The 14,182-nt window shown below is 48.6% G+C and overlaps 1 protein-coding gene across 5 annotated transcripts in view; it reads left to right on the top strand.

The window, feature by feature from the left end:
• The first annotated feature begins 4,923 nt into the window (after nt 1–4,923).
• kansl1b (KAT8 regulatory NSL complex subunit 1b) overlaps nt 4,924–14,182 on the top strand; it is a 56,565-nt gene continuing 47,306 nt past the window's right edge. For 2 of the 5 annotated variants that reach the window (XM_088906219.1, XM_088906217.1), the window contains exon 1: nt 7,711–8,094. The gene's annotated coding sequence lies outside the window, so the exon portion shown is untranslated. Of the gene's footprint in view, nt 5,049–7,710; nt 8,095–13,787; nt 13,803–14,182 lie in introns of those variants that run through there. The other 3 variants (XM_088906218.1, XM_088906216.1, XM_088906220.1) reach the window with 3 other exon arrangements.

The raw sequence follows: 14,182 nt of genomic DNA, 5'->3' as shown, positions 1-14,182 counted from the left end.
GGAGTATCCAAGCTTGTGTACGCTCTGTGGGTGACAGTTCTCTTGCTGTGCCCCAGAGCTCTGGAATTCTACCCAAAGGATAACAAAGAGTTGGTGTCCGGGAGCATATTCTGATTCAGACTTAAAGAAATCTTCTTCAAAATGGCTTTTTGTTTCATTGGTGGCTTACAGCAAGTGCTTTGAGTAGCTTCTTCAAAAAGCACTACATAAAATTGTAATAATAAATTACTACTCACTCTACCACTGCTCCCCTGTGGTTCTATTGGAAACATTAGTCTGTACTTGTAGCAAGATCTCTACTGGATGGTTATCCATCAGATGGAGGATTTACTGAACTTTATCACTATTGGATAGTTTGGATTTTTACTCCTTCACCCACAGTCCTGTCAACAGATCAGTTTCATCAGCCGTCGTCTGCTGGACCTTGTGTATAAAACTGGGGGGCTATGATCTGTTATTTTTCTAGAACTGTGTGATTTCCTTTCCAGGAGCCATTGGGTTCTAGTTTCAAACTTGAAAAATCCTGTTTCTGCCTGTATTTAAATAGGCTTTGTGCTGGATTAGAACGATTGAGTAATTGGTTGTCGGGCAACCAATGGTATTGTGCCGTATCTGTACGACCCTAGATCAAACAACGTTTCGTTTTAACACAAGCTGTATTCTGTTGTGTACATTGCGGGATATACCCTCCTTGTCCTGTTTCTGTAATTGCCTCCAGTGTAATTTGTAAAAGCATTTCTCTGCGACTTCCCTCACTGTGCCGCACAAGCAGGTAAGCTGCTCCCTTCATGTCTTTGACTTGTGAAATCGGGACGTCTCAGTTAGACCCGTTCCCCTTTCTGTTGTAATTTGACACTTTAGTGAAATGGATTTATAATCTCATAAAAGCAAGCATGAAATATTTCATGATGCAGTTAATGATGCACCTCTTCATTGATATCACAGTGTCAAAACTTTTACATCTTTCAGCTCATCTTCTGCTGCACACTAATACTCATGCGTGTTCTCACTGAAGCCAGGCTGGCCGTTACGCTGGCTGTTGTGTGTGCCAGGCTCCCTGGAAAGGGAGCCGTTTCAAATAAACCAATTCTCTCATTTAGCTAAAAGCTCACAAGACAACAGCATTTTATTACGTCTTCTGCTTTACGGGCACATACAGCAGGTAGATGGAAACTGACTGGAAAATTTTATGAAATTCATTGATGTCATCAAGTCCCTGCTGATGCAGTATTCTACATTTTTGCTGTACGTACTGTAGAACAACTGCAGGCAGAAACGCTTCAATGTATCTTTTCTCCTTGAATGCAAAGCTCAGTGGTTCAATTTGAAGCAATGGAATTGTAAATTCAATGAAAAAGCCCTGGAAGTCTCCTGCCTTCTGTAATTGCTGGTCAACCTTGGTGTGTCATTCCCCTGCCAGCTTTCACTCTGATAGGTAGCTATGTGGGAAACATTTGGCATTTTATGCATTGATTTTTGCCGAGACCACCAGCTGCATTTTAACATTAACTGCATCTCTTATACATTTCACCACCCCTTTTTTTTGTAAGGGGAATGCAGCACAGCTTTGCTGTTTGTTTGTTTTTTTAAGAAAAGAGACCAATTTTAATTAGAGGGCTATTTAGCTTTGACATTTACAGGAATTTGCACATATAAATGGGGCAGCAAATCGGGCGTTTTTTTGCAGCACAAATTAGAGTAGCTAGTTAAGAACTCCCCATTGTTATATCAATACTCTAACAATTAGGCTTTGTTAAAAAAGGATGCATACTACGATCCTTACAGAAGCATGTGCTGAAGAGGCAGAATGAGTTCAGTTGTTCCCAGTTCTAGATGTTGAGATCTAGAATCGATTAGGTTTTTGTGCATCTTTATATGGTCAAAAGCCTAGGCTAAGAGGAAGGAAAAGTTGGCCAAGCTGCAGTTTCATTTGGAACATTTAACACATCTGGAACAAGTAACAGGTTTATTCCGTGCTGAAAAGAGAAGAAAGAAAACAACGTTTCGGCTGTGGAGCCTTCTTCGGGACAGCCACTGCCGAAATGGTTGTGTTCTCTTTCTTCTCTTTTCAGCGTGGAATAAACCTGTTACTTGTTCCTTTGCAGCCTACGCCTGCTGACGCAGCTCCCCACCTGAACTAATTTAACACATCTTCCAGGTGAAGAGCTCTTTACAACTTAACGAAACAAAATAACCCTGAAGATCTCATTTGGTAATCCCTGCTCTAGCAAATTGAAAAGCTAGCGTGGTGTATGTAAGCCCTCACACAAAAGGTGTGGATTCCCTTCAGCTATTAATAAAGGCTTCTTCTCTGATCCTGGGGTTTAGTGTTAATACACAATTTGGATAGCTCCTGTCTCTATTTTCAGTTACCAAAAAGCTTAGAGTTGATGCTGCAGTACAGCATAATAGTAACATGTTTTATGTAAGTGCAATATAATTACCCTGAGGTCTCCACAAAACAGTCTTAATCCCTTTCAAAACACACGGGAGTTATTTTCAATTTTAAAAAGATGGCTTGATTTCTGTCAATGTATTTGTCTCGTCACATATAAAGCATAGTACATGTTGCCTTGTCTGCTCAACACTCCTCTAACCCTGAGGGTACCCCAAAAATGGTGTTAATGCTCTCGCACTATGACGGTACATTTAGAGAGTGGATCAGGAACGACAATGAAAACAGTTGAATCGTGGTTAAAATCCACCAAGCACTGTGATGTTGTGGGAAGGAAGACAGTGCAGTGTACGAATGACAGTGTTGTTAAAATTCTGGGTTACCCCGTTAAACAACACCCATGCTTTCTCATTTGCGAAAACAAAAGTCCTGCAAACTTCAATTCAACACACTTTCCATTATACGCCTCTCCGAAACGAATGACAGCCCTGCCTACCAATAGACTGTCCGCTCTCGCTGCGTTGTCCAATCAGAAAGCACAGAGGGTGGGCGATTTCGCTTCAAGGCTGGTTGAATTGTGCAGGTAAGTGAACATGGATTGCAGATTCAAGATATATTGTTTTTTAAAAAATAAGGGTTTTTAAGAAACACTGTGAAACAAAACGTTTGCTGTTCCTAAAGACAACGACAAGGGTAAGGTAGGGTCAGGTTTTGTGTACGTAGGATAGCTGAATTAAAATTGCACAGCATTGCATAAAGAGAGTTCTTTGCTCTGGTTACAGTCAACAGGCCAAAATAGTGGTTTAGTGTACAGCAGTACAAATAATGTCCAGACAATGAATCATTACAAAGAAATGAAACTTTTGCTGGAGTAAATGAACGAGAAAACATGTACAATATCGACATACTGTGCAAGATCTGTCAAGTTTAATGACAAAATGCACTGTTGTGAAAGCAGTAAAGCCAATATTTGGAGAAAAAGCTGGATGCACAGGCCAGATGTACTAACGGTGTAGCATTATTTTGTGCAAGAATGAACGATGTTAACTCACAAGCGTAAGGAGTTCTTGGTGTCAGACATAAATTCCAGGGTCTTGAACAAGTAAGTACGGAATTATTTTCAAACTTGGACGAGCATTATTTCCTGTTAGGAGGAGGAGGAGGAGGATAACGATGAAGATGATCTGAAATTGTAAAGAAAAGCATAAGGCCAACAAAAAGAAGCACTTTGCCTGGTCCAGTTTCCTAATTTCAAAATAGAGCTCGTAAGAAATTCGTTAGCCAGTAGTTATGAATATTATTAAAAGAAAACAACTAAGACTGTAACCACGGGTATATAATACGTTTTTTTTTATTCAGTTGTTTTGACTTTTTAAAATACAAATGCGACGCTTATTTCTACGTTTTGATGTTTCTTTTATAAATTATTGTTATATGTTGGTGTTTTTTTCTAAATACAGCGTAATATTTATAGATATTATGTCTTGCGTGCTATCGTCACGAATTCGTTTAAACATTTGTTTTAGGCACCTTTAATTATTTTCGATATTTACAGTGTTTTCAAAATGGGTACGGTTTCATTCATTGCACAGTATTTTAAATATATAGATGATACAGTTTGAGAACGTAAACATTTTCGTCCAATTTTATTACTGCAAGTGTAGTACTGTTTGTGTGATGCAAACAGTAGTCTAAATTAAAATTAACGTATTAATAGAATAACGAGAAAGTAGTTAATTTCATTCGAAAATGTATTTGAGGCCAGAGGCCAATATGTGTGATCACCGTAGATGTATCTGAAAGAATTGTGGAACTTTGATTTGAGAAAATCAAAGTAATAGAGGCCTTAGCAACTTCACACCAATATAACCAGGAATATGGTCCCACCTCTTTCATATTTGCACCACAGGAGTGATACAGTGAAACAACACATATTGTTTGTACCTCTGAAAAAACAAAACAAGTGAGAGAATCTTCAGATAGAAACAGCAAATAGAATAAGAGCTTCAAGCTGCAGCAAAAATCTCATTTCTCAGTAATGCTGTTTTTACAGGACAGATGAAGAGAACGGAACAGGTATAATATAAGCGTTATCCATGGAGAGATGTTTTTATGGGAAGAGTTTCTGCACAGGGTGCTCTATGATAAAGGCTTTCATCATTGCTCATGGTTTGCAGAACCAAATTTGTGGATATTTCTGTGACTTCTTTTAATACAGATTCAGCCTGAATGGTGTTAAATCCTGGCCAAAATATGTACAGTATTGATTTTTGCTGGAGTGGACATCTCTCGGCTGTTCTGACACATGTATCTGAGCAGGGCTGGGCTTGGCGATCTGTTCAACCCCCTGTGTGCACAAGAAAGAATGGATATGATACTGAATTGAAACCATAGTACAAGATTCAGGTGGTCCTGATTTATCTAACGTTTGCAGCTTGCAGTTTGCCTCATCGCTGATGGTAACAAGTTGTGACGGCATTCCTGTGACTACAAAACTGAAACTCTCTCTCCTTTCCGCGATCTTAGGAAATTTGGTTCCATCAAGATCCGTGGATTTATTGCCTGGCGAGATGGGCTGGCCTGGGAGAACCTTCTTGGAAAAGGCCTTGTATTTGATAAGGGGCCATGAAAATATGAACCCAAAGCTACACAGGTAAGTTCTTAAGTGCTGGTTCTTTTCACACGGTAACTACATGCAACTTTTAAATTCTACTTTAAATGCTAAGATGATAGTACTTATGGAAACCATCGCGTGTGTACGTATTAGATCCAATTTCCAGGTCACAGAGTTTGTCCTTTTTTACAGAACGATTTGGAGTTAAGTTTTCATCTTGATAGCGCTTTACCTTTATCTTATCTGCTTGGCCCGAGCAAGTGCCTGTGCCCCTCGAGTACAAAGCGCACCTGGATCTGCTGTCCACGTCTGTGTTCCTGCTCGGAGAACGAATCGGCCGGCCTATTGCAGTCATTTATCTCCATTCCTTCTGACACGCGTCTGAGCGCCAGCAGAATGCCAGAAAACATCTGAATCCCCTGCCTGCAGGACTAAGTTTCCCTTTTTTCCCCCCCCTAGAAATTTAAAGCAGCCCCCACTATTACAGTCAAGTGCATGTCTAGATTGCTGTTTCTCCAGGTTCTTTAGATCTCTTTGAGACCCCAGCACCTGAAATTGTTTAATTGCTCCAGTTAAGCCATTAATCTGCTAATTTAGGTCAGTGAGCTGATCTCATATTCACACCATCCCTCCTCGTCCAGGACTGCATTTCCCTGTCAGGGACCCCTTCTATATATATTTGCAGGTAGTATTGCTTACATTTAATGTGCTACTCTGCAGCAACTACTACTGTTTGTACATTTCTTTTTTTCGTGAACTCTGTTAATGCAGCATCCGAAGTCAGAGCAGCCAAGTCTTAATTCTCGTTGATCTAAAAATTCTTATAACCGATTGGAGCTGTAAAGAAAAAATGAAAGAGATCTACATGCATCCAAATGATGGTGTTCTATTAGTAAAAAATAATAATATTACTTAGAAATGTTGCAACAGGAGTGGGACTTGCTTCAGTGCAGTGGAAGATGGTTGAGTTATGCAGGATGATGCATTAAAACATAGGTGTGTTTTTCATGTGCGGACAGCACAGCAGCATTTTTGAGTTGATTAAAAACGGGCGCAATCGGCACTCGGAGCGCCACCGTTACCTTACTGTCATATCCGTGAGAAGACTGCCTTTGCGTTATGCGAGCGCCAGGGGGCGCTGTGGCTCCAGATGGGAGGGATCCGCAGCAGAGAGCTCCTGAAACAGGTGCTGACGTCAGCTTAGTCTAATGGCTGCGTGCGGCGTGGTGGTGGTGGGGGGGGGGAGGAGGATGTGTTGTGTCGCGCTCGCAGAACAATGACACCCGTGTTCGCGGTCTAGCCCTCGTGGCGGAGGGAGAGTCTGCTGCTGGACCAGAACCCCGCTCCCTCCTTCTCGAATAAAAGCATCGCGTTTCTTATTCTCGAAGCTCCCAACTTCCCGAGAGTAAAAATGTGATTCTGGGAGGCATTGTCATGGTGCTGCTCCAGCGGCAGGCGCTTCTTAATGCGTCACTGGCTGTTGAAAGATAGTGTCTTTATTTTTTTTTGGGGGGGGGGAGACAGTGGGCGTCTGCGCCTGTTTTGGACTGATGCGTCCATGATAACCGCCAGGACAGGCTGCCCCAGCGGCCGGCGAGACGGGTCCGTGTTGTGTAACGTGTTTTCCTCCCGCCTGGACGGGGGCGCGGGGGCGCCGTGTGGCCGGCAGAGGGCGCCTCGCAAGCGCGCGTGTGTGCGTGTGGGAGAGCACTGCGCCACGCCGGGCTGGAGGGCGGACCCGCGCCCTTGCACTTGCGTGACGCGCCCGGGCCGGCGGTGGGCAGTGACAACTCGTCTCGGGGCAGGGTGGAGAGAGAGAGAGGAGAGACCACGCAGTTTGCCCCACGGAGACCTCCCCCGGCTGTGACGGGAGTGACCGCCAGGGAGCACGCCAGCAGCGGCAGCCTGGGTCCTGGGAGAAGCTCCGCTCCCTCCGCCCGTGTGTCGTAAAGCAGCAGCCGGCAGGGCTGTACCCACTGAAGAGCGTGCTGCCCACAGGCGGGGTCCTCACTCCGCCCCCCTCAGCCGCCGCTTGCCGGCCATTGGCGCTTGGCTGGAGGCTTCCCTTGGCCGCTGCGGTAATGGCGGCGAGTTCCCTCTAGTGGCGCAGAGCAGGGTCTCTGTTCACTCTCTCCCCCCCCCCGTCCACCGGGACGTTATCAGCTCTCGTATACCCGCAGCCAGCCCGTGGAAGTTTCATTCCATTCACTTGTAGTTCCTTTGCGTCTAAACACGAAAAGCACCCTTCCGTACGCCCTATAACCCGCGCCTTTCTAGAGAGAGCACGACCCCGCCTCAACCTCCTCCTCCAGTTCCCCTCCCTCGGCCGGCACTCTCGGAGCAAAGCCCTTTAAGACAGCGCAGGGCCCGTCGGGCCTCTGCGAAACCACTGAACCCCCCTAGCGAGCGTCACGAAAGTTGGCAGTCCAGGATGGTGCAGTCGGAGCCGCGAAGGCGCCGCGGTCCTTGATCCCGTTTCGCCGTCCGGGAGGGTGGCGAGGCCGCCATTTTGAGCCAAGATGGCGGCCACCGGAGCGCAGTTTCCTCCTCCCCCCCCCCCCCGCTCGCCGGCGGAAGGCGCCCTCTGGCGGCCGCGGACGTCCCCCACGAGCCCCCGAAAGCTCTTCGTCGCTCTAGCGGCCAGTATGAGGAATGTCTCCCGCCGCGGCTCGACTACTCTTCTCCGTTTCTGTTTTGTCAGACTCAGAGATCCGAGGGAGAGGAGGCGAGCCGCCATTTTCCGACCGTCGCTCTCCCTGAAACAACGGAAAGAAAGAGAACCCCCCGATTCGCGCCGGGGAGAGAGGGCACCCGCGCCGGAGCGAGCTCGGCACGCGGATCACGGAGGCAAGGGGGAGACGGAGCCCCGCACAGCCCGCAGAGAAAGCCGAGGGGTCGGAGGGGGACCCTGTTTTAAACCGTGCTCCGTAATTTTTTTTTTCCCTCTCTCTCCTCTGCGAGTCGGGCTTCTTGACTCGTCGTCGTTTCGCCCATTTCGCGATTCCGAGAGCAACACGGGCTCGCCGACGCCGGGGCCCCGCCGGGAGCTGGTCGCCAAGGGGCCGGTGGGGACGGCGTGAGCCCGGTAATTCATTATTTTTTTTTTTACTATTTTTTTTTTGTGCGTGTGTGTGTGTGGGGTAAGGAGGGAGGGAGGAAGGGGGGGGTTGTTTATCGCGTTTTATTTTTTTTTGCTTCTCCAAACTGCGGGGATTTGTTGCCGAAATTCCCCCGGACTCTGCGCCTCGTCACGTGGTATGTTCCTCCTTTTTTCTTTGTTACTTTAAACTCGGCGGTGGAAAAAAAAAATTGGAACTTTTTTTTTATCATGGCCGAGGGAAATAAATCTTTTTTTTTTTAGATGGGGGGGGGGGGGGGTACCGCAGGACGGCCTTTTGTTTTGAGGAATTTGACGTGCACGGTGTTTTTATAGCAGACGGTGATGGGGGGGGGGGGGACGGCGGCCTTGTGATTCAGAAGTGTTTGTTTAATTTATCGTGCAGGATCGGCGGTGCGAGCATTTATTGTTGCCTGGCGCGGCTGAAGTTGTCGCCGTGAAAGGGGTTCATTTTTTTTTCCCCTCTCGTTTTAGTTTTCTTCCTCTCTGCCTGTAAAATAGCTAAAACAAAGCGCCGAAATGTGCGGTGTTTTTTTTTGCTGTACGGGGAGGCGAGTGCGTCTCCCGGGTTATTGTTAGGCAGCCCGGTGCCCTTGAAAACGCATTAAAACGCGTTGTTTGTTATTCGTGTCAAAGGGCAGCGCGCAAGTTTAAGAACATTCATGTGTTTTTTTTACTTTAACTCTTTTTTTGTTTTTACTCCAGCGGCTCCGGCCTTCAGCGCTCGGAATCGGGTTTTTTTTTTTTTTTTGAGTAGACCTTTCCGCATTTTGAAGTTGGTCGGGGTGCTTTTCTTGCTGTTGTTAAAAACTGGTGTAATCTTCAGAAACGCAGCTCGCCCAGAAGGATAGGGGCCCGTTTTGTGACTTGCCTGCTCCAGATACACCCCACAGGCATCGCTGCCGCCCCCGACACGCACACTCTCCCGTTTTTACGAGAAGGAACGTTTCTGTAAATTTAATTTCCCTCTCTTGTGTCAGAGATGTGTCTTATCTCTTTTTTTTTTTCGGTGAGGCCGTCATGATGGCGAAGCCACTTTCAGGCGTCACTTTCTAACCCTCCGCTCCCCGTCTTCTCTCCTCCTTAAGCTTGTGTTTATTAACCCCGGAATAAACTCGCTTATTAATAACGAGCGAAAATAATAATAATAATAAAAGCAGGGGGAGTGTGTGTGTGGAGGGAGGGGGGAGAGAAGGAGGAGGAGGAGGAGGAGGCGCGCGGGGAGGGGTGGGGGGTTGCTGGGAGCTCTGGCGCGCGCTCCCTGACCGTCCGGGGGTCTCGAGGGGGTCCGCGTGCGCCCTTCCGACCCGTTTCCGACCGCGGCCGCGCGCGGGGCGGGGGGGGATTCGGACCCGGTCTCGCTCGCTCGCTCGCTCGCTCGCTTGTTGTACGCGAACACGCCGGGTCGCCGCAGCACCGGGCGCCCATTTCCTCCAGCGGGGAGCTGCCGAGACAATAAAGGCGCGTTTTAAATAGCGAACTTTTGACATGTGCTGGGAAGGAAGAGGGAGGTGTGTGGGGGGGGGGGTGAGTGTAGGGCGGAGGAGGAGGCGGGGGGGGGGTGGTCACAACAAAACCTAATCAGATTTGTTTAAGGCGCGGGGGGGGGGGGAGTTTTTTATAACTGGGTGAATTACATAATCTCCATTTAAGTTTGCGAGCGCCTGGCATCGAGTGTGCTCTGTTCTTTCTTTGCCGCCGCTCGGAGCCGAGTGTTGTCACCTGCTTTTCGGTTTCACGGGTTGTTGTGTTTCCTCCTCCTCCTCCTCCTCCTCTTCCTTGCCGGGTTCAGCGTGTAGATCCCGCCCGGCGCCGCCACGAACGCGTCCCCCACGACCCGAGCCGCGCTGGGTGCTTAACGCAACAGAGCGTGGGATAGCAGCCTCGTGTTTCTCCTGGCCGCGCTGGCCTCTGCCTGGTCGACACACTTGTAAGAGGGGTGATGCGCCTCTTCCTCTGTCCTCCTGTGTTGACGTTTGTTTTGGAGGGGAGGCGGCGGGGGGGTTACAGATCCTTGCATCAGGCATGTGATCTTGGCAGTTTGATGATGTAATTTTGTGACAAAAGAAATCCTAAAAATAAACCCGTGAACCACCAGACGGATAGTAGCGACGTTCGGACAGATTATCCCCCTCGGCTGGTGTAATCTTTCCCGGCGGGATGTCGGGATCAGCTTCCAGGGCTTGTGCTGCGGCTGCCTGCTGTGAGACCCTCAGCCCTGTGACAGGGGAGGTCAGGGCCCGAGGGCCTGCAGGCACAGCCAGCACCGTCCAGGAGCCCGGCACAGACAGAGCCACAGGGCCTAGAGGCGACACCCACCCTTCCTCAGATCCGCTGACCTTTCCCTGGCGGAGAGCCGCCGATCCCACGCACCGAGGTCGTCGTGAAAACGGGTCATAAAAAGGATATCTCAAACCACACCGCTGCGCCGCAGAAGTGCTGTCGGGGGTCGCTGTTACAGCATAGCCCTGGGCTTCGATCCGATACTTCCTTACTCGCACACGCGCACAAGCAGAAGTCGCCGTATCGGCGCGAAAACTTGTTGGGCGACCTGCGGTCCGCGCTTGTTAGTCCCCACAGACTTGAGGAAAGGGGAGTCTTGACGCCGAAGAGCAGGGCACCTCTATAAATCATCCGGCGCTGGTCACGGAGGCTTGTGACCAGATCTCTGCTGCGTGGAGGGCGCTCCGCTGAGATCTGATCAGCCCGAACAGCGGGCTGCTCGGAGGTTCCTGCTTTACGCTCCAGCCTGCAGTTTGTGCCTCGGGTGTGGGTCCTGGCCCTGCAGTGGGGGGACGTGACAGTGGCCAGTTGCAGTGTTGTGTAGTGGCTCGTGAGGAGCCGGGTTGAAAGCGTGGAGCTCAGCTAGGTTGGTAGGTCGCTGACTTTTTTTTTTTAACCAGTTAACCTGTTTTCTGATACTTCCTGCGGTGCCAGTTCTCCATTCAGACTCCCCAGCCAGGGCTTGGTGGCTTTTCCTGCTGGTGTGGGTGGCTGAGAGGGACACAGAAGGCTGGGATAAGTGAGGCCCAGGGCCTTAGAAGATGAGTCTTAAGTTGATGCTTGAAATCCTGACAGTATGCTCAAGTTGAGGATAAGGTCGTTCCGGCTAAATGTTAAAAATCAGATGAATAAAATGAGTACAATAGTAAATATATTCGCAATCTTACAGAGTGAAAGCCTCTGTTTGCACCAGAGGGAGTATATTCCAGGATTGTGGGGTTGGCATCCTTTTTTTTCCCCCCACGTGGCTTTGTGGAAGGATGCAGGAGTTGTGCTGCATGTCTGAACACCAGGAGCTGCTGAGGTTTTCAGAGGGAGGAAGCCAGTGGCACCACGGTGCCGTGGGACTGAGCGAGCCGAGCACGTAGTCGCACTGCTGGGGGCTGGGCGTCGGGATCGAGGTTCCGGACCCCGGCCTCACGCCCCTGTGGGGTTGTGGGGTCGGACACCGCCGTCGTGTGTTTGTTCGCGCTGGCCCTGGCTGGGGGCGGGTTGCCCTGGCGTGGCGAGCGGAGATGGCGAGCGCAGTGGGAGGAGTCTCGAAATCTCAAGGGGGTCACTGGGCGGGTGGGGGTCAGTCCTGCAGGGCAGCACGGCCGCGATCGCCGCCCGCCGGAGGGTGGCGATGGCGCGGGTCGGGCTGGGTCGCGCCGGTTGACCCCTCAGCAGGCTCGGCAGTGTGTGGGAGACCAGGCGTGAGCTCTCGGGGGGGGGTGACCTCTGTAATCAGTGGGGGGCAGTGTGAGTGAAGTTCAAGGCCAGGGGCAACAAGGCCTCTCTTGCAAGGTTAGATCTTCCCCCTCTGTTGGTGGGGGACGTGGGCATGAGCTCTTGGGCTGGGGCACTTAAAGAGCACATCTTCTGCTTTGCCAACATGCCCACTGAGGAGTAGGTGCGGGCAGGTAGCATCCAGCAGTTGAAAAATAATGGACTTCGGACTTGCTGTGCAAGTTTGTTTTTGTAAGAGTGAATCAAAATTTCATAGCTGCGCCTATGGATAGGGCGAGTTCTTATTCACCATGTGATGTCTGAGCTACCCTTTTTTTTAACAAAGGGTAAAAATACAGGTAGGGATTGGCACAGTTGAGAATCTCTATGACTCTGGCGTACTTTGACAATTCCTGCCGCTCCGTACTTTTTTATGTAGATTGAGGGAAGAGAAATTGTGGGGGAGGGAATGGAGCTACTGAGTTTGTTTTTCAGGTCAGAGCCCCATTGTTCTGCACGGTTTTATTAAGACTGTTTTAATTTGTCTGCGACTTCGGATGTGATCGTGTGGGCTGTCTGAACCTGGTCACGTCCAAAACACTGGCGTTTGTCACCTGTGCTTGAGGGAAACCCGGAGGAGCTCAGTGCCATGTGGCTGCATCCAGTCCAGTCACCTGGAACCTTAACTCTCTGTGTTGGAGGTAGAAAGGACCAGGGATAGTTTCTGGAAGGTCATAATGTAGAAAGTCATATCAGCAGCCAGGTTTCATTTCTCAGTGACAGTGAAATAAATTCAGCATTAATGCTGATTCTGGTGGCAAGTACCAAATATTACCCTGCCATTTTTTTGGCAGACAAAACAGTGATATTGAGACAGGCTGCTGTTTGAGTGTGTGACTGCAGTTTTGTAGGCAGCAGACAAGGAAGTGTTTTGTGTTGGACATTTCCTACTTACATTCTGTTTGCTAGCAGTGTTGGAATTGCATCCCCTGTTGCAGGCAAATAGGGAAAATGACAGAGAGGAACAGGAAAAGCAGTGGACTTGAGCATGATAGTATTTCCAACCCTTGTGTCTGTTGAGTGCAACAAGTGTGACGTGTCCGGCTCCTGGTGATGTCTTGCACATGGGGCAAGACTTGAAAAACCCCAGATGGTTCGCACTGCTGTGCAGTACGTCTTTAGCGCCGTCTTTGAGGAAGGATGTTAAAACGGTCTGTCTGGTCTCTTTTAACACGTTCGGGTGACAGTTGTACTTTGAGGCTGCTTTGAGGCTTATGCAATGCCGAATGCCCTGGTAGTCAACATTCAGGTGCTGTGGTATGCTAAAACCTGTAATCAGATGTTCATATCTGAAATCTCTCAAATGCATACATGAAACGGTTCTTAATCCCAAGTATTTGAGCTTGTATGTTGGCTAGTATATGTTAGTGACTTCTGGTCCTGCATTGCTTAGGAGTGTAAAATCCCAAAATTGGTCTTTTCCAGTGCTAATGAGGAGAAAAGTCATTTTTTCCAGGGTCCAGAACGCTTTGAAGAATGACTAAGCGTAGTTAGCATTCTAAACTGAGCTCTCAAATCCCAAAAATACCTTTGCAGTTAAAGGTTTTTTCCTCAGGGTAGCAGGAAAAGTTATTAGCTTTTGGCTTTTGTCTTAAGGATGCCAAGCCTTTGCACTATTTCTTCAGCCCTTCTCAAGATCCCCTTTAAACTCCTTTTCTGTCCATTTTTTTTATACTTGCAACACCATTTGGCTCCTATGATGAGGGGACTTGCAGGAACAGAGTGTAAATCCTCTCCACAGTTTTCCTCTTCCATTAGCATTTTATCATGGTGCAGGATTGTTATTAGAGGAATCGCAGAGGCCTTGGGATTTTGTTCCAAGTTAATCCTCCCTTTTTCCTTCCCTTTTCAGTTTCCGGGCATCTTGCTTGGGCTGTGTAATCTCCCCAAGACGAGCATTCCAGGTTGGCACTGGTTGGTTTCTTGGGATTTGCCTTTCTGACTATCGTTCGCGTTTGATCAGATGTCCAGCAGCCTGGGCACCTGAGCTTTCTGACCAGGGAAGACCAGGCTGGGGGCTTGAGATTCTGTTGTCCCAGGTTAGATGTGGAAATTCTTCTGGATCTGCAGGAATTTCTAGAAGGACGTTGGGTTGGGGTGGTGTGCGAGTGCCTGCTTTGTTTCTGTTCTCCTCCTTAGGTGCCTCCGGTGTTGTGATCCAGTTGTGTAGTGACCTGAATGTGTGCCTTTCATACCACAGTGGTTTGTTCTTGCTATCTGATGGGCCTAGTGCAGTAGTAATGGCCTCTGGTCATTCGGTCCGGTCGGCCCACGCACCTGATGA

The sequence above is a fragment of the Atractosteus spatula genome, chromosome 26, assembly GCF_055471065.1.
Source record: "Atractosteus spatula isolate fAtrSpa1 chromosome 26, fAtrSpa1.hap1, whole genome shotgun sequence".
In the NCBI taxonomy this organism is placed as follows: Eukaryota; Metazoa; Chordata; class Actinopteri; order Semionotiformes; family Lepisosteidae; genus Atractosteus; species Atractosteus spatula.
This window is presented reverse-complemented; position numbering and strand designations above follow the sequence as displayed.